Here is an 11,108-nt window from a genome sequence, read left to right as displayed (position 1 = left end):
ATGGGCCTTAGCTGGCAATTATGAAGTGGTACTCAAGAAGAAATTATAACATTTTCTTTTAAAGTTAAACATCACTCATAACTTAACAAAATGTAAACAGTGGTAAACAGATATAAATGTGCAATATCCCTTAACCTGCAATCAGGACAAGAGGTAGGCATTAAGAAACATATGTATATATCCACACCCAAATACCTACAGAGAGTAACACAAGCCCTGAAGAGCCAGCTGAATGGCAAAAATAAGATCCAGGCCATAAACACCTATGCCCTACCAGTAATCAGATAAACTGCTGGCATAATATCCTGGTCACTGGAAGAAATGCAAGCCGCTGATATCAAGACAAGAAAGCTCCTTACAATGCATGGAGGGTTCCACCCTAAGTCCAGCATACTGAGGCTGTACACCAAGAGAAAGGAGGGAGGCCGAGGACTAGTGAGTGTCAGAGCCACTATCCAGGAGGAAGCCAAGAGCCTCCATGAGTATTCCAAGAAGATGGCCCCCAGTGATGATCTACTAAGTGAATGCCTCAGACATCAAAAGCCCAGTAAGGAGGAACCAGAGCAGCTATCATGGACAGACAAAGCCCTGCATGGCATGGACCACCGACACATTGAAGAAGTGGCTGACATTGAGAAAACATGCCAGTGGCTGGAAAAGGCTGGACTGAAGGAAAGCACAGAGGCACTAATCATGGCTGCACAAGAACAAGCCCTGAACACAAGATCAATAGAGGCTGGGATCTACCACACCAAACAAGACCCCAGGTGCAGACTGTGCAAAGAAGCCTCAGAGACAGTACAGACCATCACAGCAGGGGGTAAGATGCTGACAGGCAAGGCAGACATGGAACGGCACAACCAGGTAGCGGGCATAGTGTACAGGAACATATGTACCAAGTATGGACTGGAGATCCCAGGGTCAAGATGGGAGACACCTCCAAAGGTGGTCGAGAACAATCGAGCCAAGATCCTGTGGGACTTCCAGATCCAGACTGACAAGCAGGTGACGGCCAATCAACCTGACATAGTGGTGGTGGATAAACAGCAGAAGACAGCTGTGGTGATAGATGCAGCAATCCCAAGTGATGGCAACATCAGGAAAAAGGAGCACGAGAAGCTGGAGAAATACCAAGGGTTGAGGGAAGAGATAGAGAGAGTGTGGGGCGTGAAGGCAACAGTGATACCAGTAGTGATCGGGACACTGGGAGCAGTAACCCCCAAGCTGGGAGGATGGCTCCAGCAGATCCCAGGAACAGCATCTGAGAGCTCTGTTCAAAAGAGCGCAATCCTGGGAACAGCTAAGATCCTGAGCAGAACCCTCAAGCTCCCAGGCCTCTGGTAGAGGACCCGAGCTTGAAGGAGACAGACCAGACACAATACCACCGGGGTGGCGAGACCACAGTATATATATATATGTATATATATATATATATATATATATATATATATATATATATATATATATATATATATATATATATATATATATATGTATATATACATACATATGTACAGAAATAAATCAACATTACTCTTAAAGGAATACTCCGAAGATTTTGGACCCACGCCCTATCCCGATCATTTACAGAGTGAGATAAGCTCAAAAATACCTTTTTTGTGTCTGTTCGTCCAGTGGCTGGATCCCGGCTGTTAGCATTGCATCATAGTTAGCTTAGCTCAACTACGGCAGGTGACAGGAGACAGAGCCAGACTGAGAAAGTGGACAAAATACTCCATCCAGTGGTCCAGGGGACGGCGTATTAGCACGCGAAGTAAATCCGAATGGTTATGAAACATTTTAAAAGACGTGTTTTCAATCTGTTAAAATAATGTTTTGATCCATACAGAGCTGCGCATGCGCAGTGCTCCGCGGAAGGATATACCGGAGCACAGCAGTAGAAGCCATAGACTCAGCCGCTGTGCGCTGGTTTATCCTCCCGTGGAGCACTATGCTTGTGCAGGTCTGTGTGTATCAAAACGCTATTTTAAGGGATTGAAAAGAAAACACGTCTTTTAAAATGTTTTATAACCATTCGGATTTACTTCACATGCTACTACGCCGTCCCCTGGACCGCTGGAAGGAGGATTTTGTCCACTTTCTCAGTCTGGCTCTGTCTCCTCTTCACCTGCCATAGTTGAGCTACACTAACTACGATGCTAACAGCTGTTAGCCAGGCACTGGATGAACGGACAAAAAAAAAAGGTATTTATGAGCTTATCTCACTTTGTAAATGATAGGGATAGGACGTGGGTCCAAAATCTTCGGAGTATTCTTATAAAAACTGTAACTTCATGCATTTTAAATGGCGGTAAACATCTCTAAATGTAAGAGGCAGACGAAAAGAAAATTGAGCCTTTTCTATTTAAACATAACTCTTTTAAACTGTACCTTAGCAAACTGAACAAGCTACTGAAGGTGTACAGTTCTCCATCAAAACACACACAAAAACTACTGAAATTTGTAAAATTGTTGTGGATTGATAACATCAAAGGCCTCGCGTAAGATTGTGCTCCTGTTGTCATCTTCTGGGTCTAGCTGCTGTGAAGGGAGCTGCTGGGGAGGGAGCCCTTGTAGCTGGACAGGACGTGGTGGCTGACGCACAGGTGGATCGACAGGCATAGAAGGTATTGGCAGCTGGACTAAAGGTGGTGTAGAATGCAACTGATGCTGGAAAATAGGACGTGTTGGTGGAGTATTCATTAGCAGCTGACCAGGTGTTGATGAAGAACAAACTTCTTGTTGGACAGTAGGATGTGGTGTGGGAGACATTTGCAGTTGTGGTGAAGAATTCACCGGCAGTGGAGGGTACTGACATGCCATGGACCAGCCATAGGGGCTTGATGCTGGTGGTGGTGTTGTGGTCCAGGAGGGATGGGAAGGTGGAGCAGGATTCAACGCAGATGCAATTGTGCCCATTAGTTGCATGGGCATCTGGTTAGTGGACTGAAACTGATCCTGCATAGCCTGGAATTGTTTCTGTTCACTGTCCCTTTGAGCCTGATAATAAACGATAACAAAATTAATGGGGAGAAGCATTTTATCCACTATAGCAATGGTAAAGTCAAAAAACACTAGAGGTGTCCCCGACTAAGAATTTCCATAGTCTAATCTGAGTCGTCCGATCCTGCCAATAGTCGACTAATAGTCGAATCTATCATCTTGTTTGGCGGAGCGGGGGGCGGCTGCGGAGCGTGCCTACACAGGGCGTCGGAGCAGCACAGTGCAGAACGGTGCTCACACGGCACACGGAGCGTCGGGGTGCCTATGCCTACAGCCGGCCCTGATTGCACTAATAATAATAATAATAATTATTATAATAATGATAATAATAACAACAGCGCAGGCAGGTAAAACAACACTTATTTTTTTTCCTACACACTGAAACACAGACTGGAACAAAGTGTCGGTAACTCTAAACATCAAACAAATGAAGTAGTTCAAGTGACCAGAACCAAACCCTCTTCTAACAAACGGGCTAAAGCATGTCATTTATTTGTATCTATAATCTCTGCAGATAAGCTCACATTTTTTGGCCAACCAATTTCTCACATTATCTGCTCAAATTAAATGAAATAGGCTTAATTGCGCTGTGTCGGGTCCGTTTCGCAGCGCAACATCCATGCAAAAACAAACACTAAATTAAACAGAATTAGCCTTTTAGATAAATAAAAATAATAATATAATAATAACCTAAAATATTACAATTAAACGAAATAAAAGTCAGTATTAAAAATGAGAATTGAGTAACAGAACCGTCTTTATTAGCCCAATTATCTGGCTACTTACCCGTTTAAGTGGAAAGCCATGTTGTTGTGAAGTGATATGAAAGGACACAACTTGCATTTGACTTGTTTTGGATCATCTTTGACTTGGTCTGAAGTTCTGTTGTTTTTTTCCCCCCCCCCGACATTGTGAGCCTTTTAAAGTTAAAGCTAGGGTTGGCGATCTTGGAAAACTAGCGTTAGCATGTAGCATCTCCGCAAGGCTCCGCCTAGCTAGCTCCGCCCAGCTCCCACCCCATTGGAGGAGCTCCCGTTGGGAGCGGAGACGCAGAGACGTTCGCGGCGCTTCCGCGTCCAGTGCGTTCCTGGCGTAACCTGTCCTCAGCGCTTCGTTTCTTCGTTTTCCTTTATTTGCACTATGCCAAGTTATGGCGCACTCAACGGTAAGTAAACCCCCAAACATTCGTCTCCGCCATTCTGCAACGACGCTCCGTCCTTCAGCGCGCGCACTGAAACAGGATCAGTGCACGCGTACAAGTACGCGCACGGGGCAGGTCGAACGGCGAAGGGATTTGATTGGTTTAAAAAACGGTGTCCCCTGAAGACTACTGGTTTCTGTTTTTCCCGTTTTACTCCTGCTGTAGATAGCGGATATTTTCCAAACTACTTTAAAAACACGCTATGAATTGTTTCCCATCGGGTCATAAAGATCATTTTAACCAGTATTTAAAAAAATGTATCTCATTCAAATCGCCAACCCGAGCTTTAAGCCAAATCACCACCGAGATGCTGCTCTGTGAGCAAAATCGGATTGTGCCACTCACCATGGTGGTTCATTCACAAACACTAAATAGATAGAATATTGAATAAAACTACAAGTTAAGTAAATTTTTCCACAGTGTATTTGATAGGCTAACATGTATATCAAATAGGCTTTATATCATGTTTATTTGGAAAAAAAAACCAAGCAATTCTATGTAAAATCAGTCATTCAGCACCCCCATACAGCTGGAATGGAATGGTCCTCGTTTAATAACCACATTTTTTCGATGCTTCGACTGCGTGATTGGCAGTCGAATCAGGCCCCTTCGAACGAATCGTCGAATCGTCGACTATCTGAGGACACCCCTAAAAAACACATACCTGAACCAGCTCTTTTAAAGCAGCAGTCTCCTCAGCCAACTGCTTCTTCTCCGTTTCACAAATGTCTTTTATCATTTTTTTTGGTGTCTTCCATATATTCCTGAATTTCAACTTCAGCTACGTTTTTCAATTTCTTTTTTCGTTTGCGAGCTTCAGAACCAGGAATCTGAAGCCTTCCCCCAAAGTTTGACCCGCCACTGTTTATTTCTCTTGTTTGGTGCTGAGGGACCACACTCTGCCTCACCGGTGTTGTCGGCTGACTCTTCGCCTGGACCTGTGAAGAAAAATAATGTTTTAATGTGTCGTATTAATGCAAACAGTAATCATTATAGCCTAGGTCCTTTTAAGGTGAAAACACAATAAAATTGTCTATGAAATAAAAGCCGGGAGCTGTACAGGAGTGCTGGACCCTTTACACTTGGTCTAGAGGGCAGGACAGAACAAAAGAGAGACGGAGAAAGGTTAAGTCAAAATAGACCTACATAGAAAATATATAATTTTTTTTTTAAATGTAACAGCCATTTATCCCCCTGATGATTTATACAATAGGCTATTGTAAAGACAAAACACAAAAACCTACTATTGATTGAAGTAACCATGTTGTCAGTGTTGTCATCAGTAGATGGAATTGTAGGCTTGTGTGATGAGCTGGAATCCACCACATTAATAGGGTCGACAACGGGTTTACCCCCCAGTATTTCGTGGAGCTGGTCATACCAGGGCAATTTGTCGTTCTCCGACCCATCACTCCTGGTTTTTTGCAGTTCATCACAGATTTTAATGTATTCCGCCCTCAACTTTTTTACTTTCATTCGGCACTGTTCTGTGGAGCGATTAAAGCCCCTTTCTTTGAGCGGCTTACTGAAAGTGTCGCACATGGCACTGTTCCTGTGTGTAGTTGAGAGTTGAGCGTCCAAAAACTCTTCTTTCCATATAATCAAAAGGGTGTGAATTTCTCTACTGCTCCAAGTTTCTCTATGGGTCGCCTTTCTTCTTTCTGCCTTTTTCACATGTGATCACTTTTCCGGGATTGAGGTGATTACGGGTGCCTGTGTAGTTCATAAAGGCACAGTGTTGAGACTTTGGGTCGAGCTAAAGCCGGTGCACTTTCACACATCTGCCGCGCTGCATCATAGGTCGACCCAAGCTGCTCCGAGACCGCCCCTTTCAGCCGCTCTGGGAGCGGGGGAGTTAGAGCGATAACTGGAGCCAGTGGTGCTTTCACACCAACCCAGTCACGCCGTGCTCGGCCCAAAAACTCTGTTAGGTCGAGCTAAAGTGGGTAGGTGTGAAAACACCCTAAAATTGTCTATGAAATAAAAGTTGGGAGCTGTGCAGGAGTGCTCGAGACAGCTTTTTAAACTCAGCAGTCTGGAGAAGCACTCGGCACCCCTTGAGAAAGTCGGTAAAGGTCCACTGATAAAAAACAACCTCCCACAGCTCTCCAACAGGTTAAAAAGGTCTTTAAGTTCCTGCTTGGTGACCTCTGACTACTGCCGGGCCGTCATTAGTCCCGGCATGGATGATCACCTGGCGAACAGTGGAGGGAACTCTGGGAGTCTGCAGAGGACCGTGGGGAAAGGAGCACCAGGAATACACCGTGTTGTGGCATGAGAGGAGACATGTGGGACAGAAGACCTAGAATAAACTGGATTCCCTCAGTTTTGTGTTGCAAAGCTTTAAAATGTCCATCTTGTTTGAGATCAGTCAATACAGTGACATCTTTCCAGATGTCTTCTGTTTAAGACAAAGTGGAAAAAGAGAAATGAAATGTGCTGCAGTTCAGTTAGGTTTGATTGACTTTATTTACGATGTATGAAGGTCATCTGATGGTTAAATGTTATTTTACATCATTTTTACAGAAACGTCATGTTGGTGATTTCCATTGCAAACCTGATGTTGTTCACTTAGCTGACTCACTGAAATAAAAGAACTGTTTCTTTATTTCAGGAGCTCAGTGGTTTTCATTTCAGAACTGTGGAACAGTTTTTATTCTTATTCATTGGAACTTCTTGTCATGCCTTTTTCAGTCCTAAATTCTCTTTTAACACCAGGGCTTTGAGAGATTCGGTGAGAAGACAATGTCTTACTTTGTAAAAATGACAAAGCGTAATGTTTCCTTCAAGAACCACACTGAAACGGCACAGATGAAACATTCTGCTCAGATCAACGAGGCCACCGACTTCAGTTCAGTCATGGCTCAAAACAACCCCGTCGTCACAAAATTAGATTCAGAGACAACTAAACTACATTCTCAAATACGTTGGGTAGAGAAACATATTCTTGTCTCTTATTACATTCATCTTCAACTGATTTTTTTCCTAGAATCATTACATTGGTCTGAAATAGATTTTTTTCTTGCTTTTCCTCGTCCATGTTGGTGGATGAAAATGACCCTGTATATTCTTCTGGGATGCATTTTATTCTTCCAAACAGACATTATCTTTTATGTAAGTGCTTTGTTTAGAGTTCCCTGTTTAGAACCTTGACCTCTGTTGATCTATTGCTCCTATTTGACCTCTACAGCCCATACAGACCTGAAAGTTGAACTGTGAGGCCTGTGGGAAATATCAAATCATGACCTGTTGGATGTTTTTCATAAGCTCCTCCCAAACAGGAAGTATTTTCAGGAAGAAGGCGGGGCTTCCACATTCTAAGATTGAGTTTGTGTCAGAGGTGTGAACACATCCCACAAATCTCATCTTATTTGGAGCAAATTTGACCAAATGATGATTCTTATTTGATTGTCTTAACTGGACATTGCTGCACCCTGTTCGGGCAGCAGAAAGGACTTTGTGAAGTCAAACCACCACAGATGTGATCCTGAGGGAAGACAGAACAACACACTAAAATCTCAGCTTCCTAGGTTGAAAGGAAGCAATGGTGATTTATATCAGTAGGAGAAACAAGATGGAGAACAGAGAAGGGCAGGACATTTTCTTCTAAACACCTTAAATAAGTCATAAATGTGTTTCTTTACAACATATAAAAGCCATTCGTCCATTTATGATTTAATTTTGGAGGTAGACTTCACAGACTTTTTTCATCGCTTCTGTGTTCAGGATTTAATGGGCGGGTCAGAAACGAGGGCCGCGTTACGTAACGCGGCCCTCATTGGCATAAACCCGCCCCCATCTCGGACCCAGCTGGAGGCGGCTCCCTCCCGCTGTGGGCGTCACTCCAGCGCCTCTAGCTGACACGCCCCCAGCGTTTCACAGCAGAGAGAAGTGCTGGTTTTTACATGATTTTGAGACCTTATTTTATATACTTGGCAATTTTTTTAATCATTCAAATTTGGCTCAGTGGTTAATGACACATGTTTATGCAGTGTGACAAACTCATAACACAAATTTATTTCTGCTTAACTCGGACTTTAACTCTTTTCAAGAAGTCTGGTGTTTCAAGAACATTCTGGTTTCAAGAAAATGATGAACTTCTTTTCGCACATTTTTTAATTTAAATGAATAATGAAAAAGCCTGACACACACTTAAACATTGTGACACTGAAAACTGAAAACAGGTGTAAATAAAGGTGTATATAAAAATCAACCCCCCCCCCCATGATTCCCGAGGGTCATCATCTGAGGCCTCCTGTATTGATCCACCTTCATCGAGCAGAGCAACAATGAGCTGTTTCAGAGTATCAATCAGTCTGTCCTATTTTCTCTCTTTCTATCCCCTCACCCCAACCAGATCAGCAGAACGTCTCCTCCTCTGAGTCTGGTTCTGCAGGTTTCCTCCTTTTAAAATAATAAAAAGTAAATAGGTTAAAAAAGTGATTAAAACAATTATTTGAATTTTCAGTTTCAGTTTCTTATAGTGTGTTTGAAAGTATGTGAGAATGCTTCAAATGTTAAAATGAATTTCATTTATTTTATTAAAGGAATGTTGTTTGAGTGATTTTCCTGCAGAGGTTTGTGAGGTGTGTGTGCAGCTCCAGGGTGATTGCTGCACCTGCCTGGTGTGCGTGTGTGTGTGTGTGTGTGTGTGTGTGTGAGTGTGAGAGAGAGGAGAGAGACACAGAGGAGCAGGGAGGACAGAGCAGGTAGGACACACTACCAGCAGGGACTGGTAGTCAAGGACTGATTTACAAGCTGCAGATTGCAGGACAGACAATCGGAACGCGGACACAGTTTCTGGGCTGTAGAGTTGAGGACTTCTGGACACCAGCAGCTGCTCTGGATAACAGAGACTGATCACTGCAGCATGGAGCTCAGCTGGTCATGGTGTTGGAGTCTGAACTGCTGTCCATGAAGAAAAGACTCTGCTCCAGATGGAGCTCTGAGCCCCTCTGCCCACGTTGGACACCTGGGTCACACCCTCCACCTGTGGGACCTCACCTCCACCCTCTCACTCCACCCACAAACTTGGGGGAGTACTCTATTGCACAACACCCTCTCAAACTAACTGCCTGGGCTGTTGCTACTCCTTGAAGATCAAGTGAAGTTCTTTTTGTTTGTTTCTTTTCACTGAACCAAACAGGCCTGCCACAGAGTAATTTAAGTTAGACTATTTAATTCTGCTGGCTCAGTATAAACGTCAAAACCAGTATGTAAAGGGGGATGTTTTTTTGTTATTGTGCATATATTTAGTTTTTATTATTATTAATATAGGAAATTCATTGTTTAATACAGCTTCTGTGCTTTGCTTTTCCCAGTTTTGCTAAGTTTGTTTCCCACGTTGGTGGTTTTTATATACCCAGAACGCATAGCATATTAAGTAAACCTGTGTTATCTTACTACTTTAAAAGGACTCGGGGCACTTTTCTACACAGTCTCTTCTAGCTCATGAGGACCTGCTGGGTTTTCTCTGTAAAAGTGTCTACAAATGACAGTTGTAATTGGTGTGATGGAAATAAAGCTGAACTAAACTGAGGGGCTTCTCTTCTGTTGCCGCACCGCTCAGCTGCCTTCTTCAATAAAGCAGTGTCTTTGATTTGGACACAGGAGTGTCAAAACGCAGCGCAGCCCCTGTGCTTGTGCCTCCTGACACAGCCGTGCCGTTTGTTCTGGATCCGGATCGGACCGGGGCGGTGCTTCACAGGCAGGGCCTGAGGGAGCCAAGCCAGTGGCATCTTTCAGCAGGGGACTCAGTAATACCCCTTTCCCACTGGCCACAAAACTCGTTCAAACAAGCTCGTAATTAGTAATAAAGAACACAAGTGGCTCCCTGGCTAAAGAGTTCCAGTCCTTCAACTTTACTGGACCCCACACCCTCGTGCTGAAGCTCCGTCCCGCTGATCATGTGCTGCTGAGGGCTGCCGCAACTGCAGACAGAGGGAAGTAAGAGAAAGGGAACCGAACCAATGGGATGGAGAGCACTGCAGGCTGTGGATGCAGCAGGGTGGAGGTCGCAGCAGCTGCACCACAGTGACCTGGAGCCAGTGCTGCCGTGGCTGGAGGGAGGCGGAGGTCATTCTGGGACGACATTACCGGCCTCTCATTCTGTTCAAACCTCAGCTGAGAGGCTGCTGACCACCTCCAACAGGAGGTCCCACATCACACCTGCTTTAACATCGCTCCTCTGGCTCCCTGCTATGTTCCATGTCCAGTTTAAAATTTAGAGAAGTGACGTGAGAGATTAATTTTTTTAGAGACAAGAGACTCCATTGTATTTAATATCAATGCTCAGAACTCATAGTTTCCCTCAACCTATAGATGTCCAGCTTGCTAACAACCAAAGACAGGAGACGTTTCGAGTCAGGATGGGACCTGCTCCCGGTGCGCTGGCCACGCCTCCTTGTCTCCCTTCTCCTCAACCTCAAACTCCAAGGAAAAACACAGTGGCTTGGCACATCAAGGTAAGTTGATATTAACTTTTTATTGGTCTTTTTCTAATAAGTTGCACATATGACACCATAATAATCACAAGAAAGAAACGATCTTGGCATCTTATACCCCTTTCCCACTGGCCAAAAAACCCATTTAAACACGGTAACAATCAGCTCCTCATGGCAGTGGGAAAAGGTTTAATCGGCATTTCGACCCGGGTCGTACAACTCTGCAATCGACCCGGGTCTTTAGCGGGTCAGCTTCCTACCGGCTTTTAGTGGGAGGGACACATCCGGGAACTTACATGATGACGTTGACGCAGCGCAGCTACGTTAGCGCGCTAGTTGTTGTTTCTGGACACAGCGTGAGACCCAGCATTGGCAAGATAGCGAGACCAGAGAGCTCCCCTGGATCCGTGGGGAAGAGGAGATTCGTCTACAGGTAACGGGGACTGTGTTCCGCTGCATTG

The sequence above is a fragment of the Salarias fasciatus genome, chromosome 18 (genome assembly GCF_902148845.1).
Source record: "Salarias fasciatus chromosome 18, fSalaFa1.1, whole genome shotgun sequence".
In the NCBI taxonomy this organism is placed as follows: Eukaryota; Metazoa; Chordata; class Actinopteri; order Blenniiformes; family Blenniidae; genus Salarias; species Salarias fasciatus.
Note: the sequence above shows the minus strand (reverse complement) of the source record.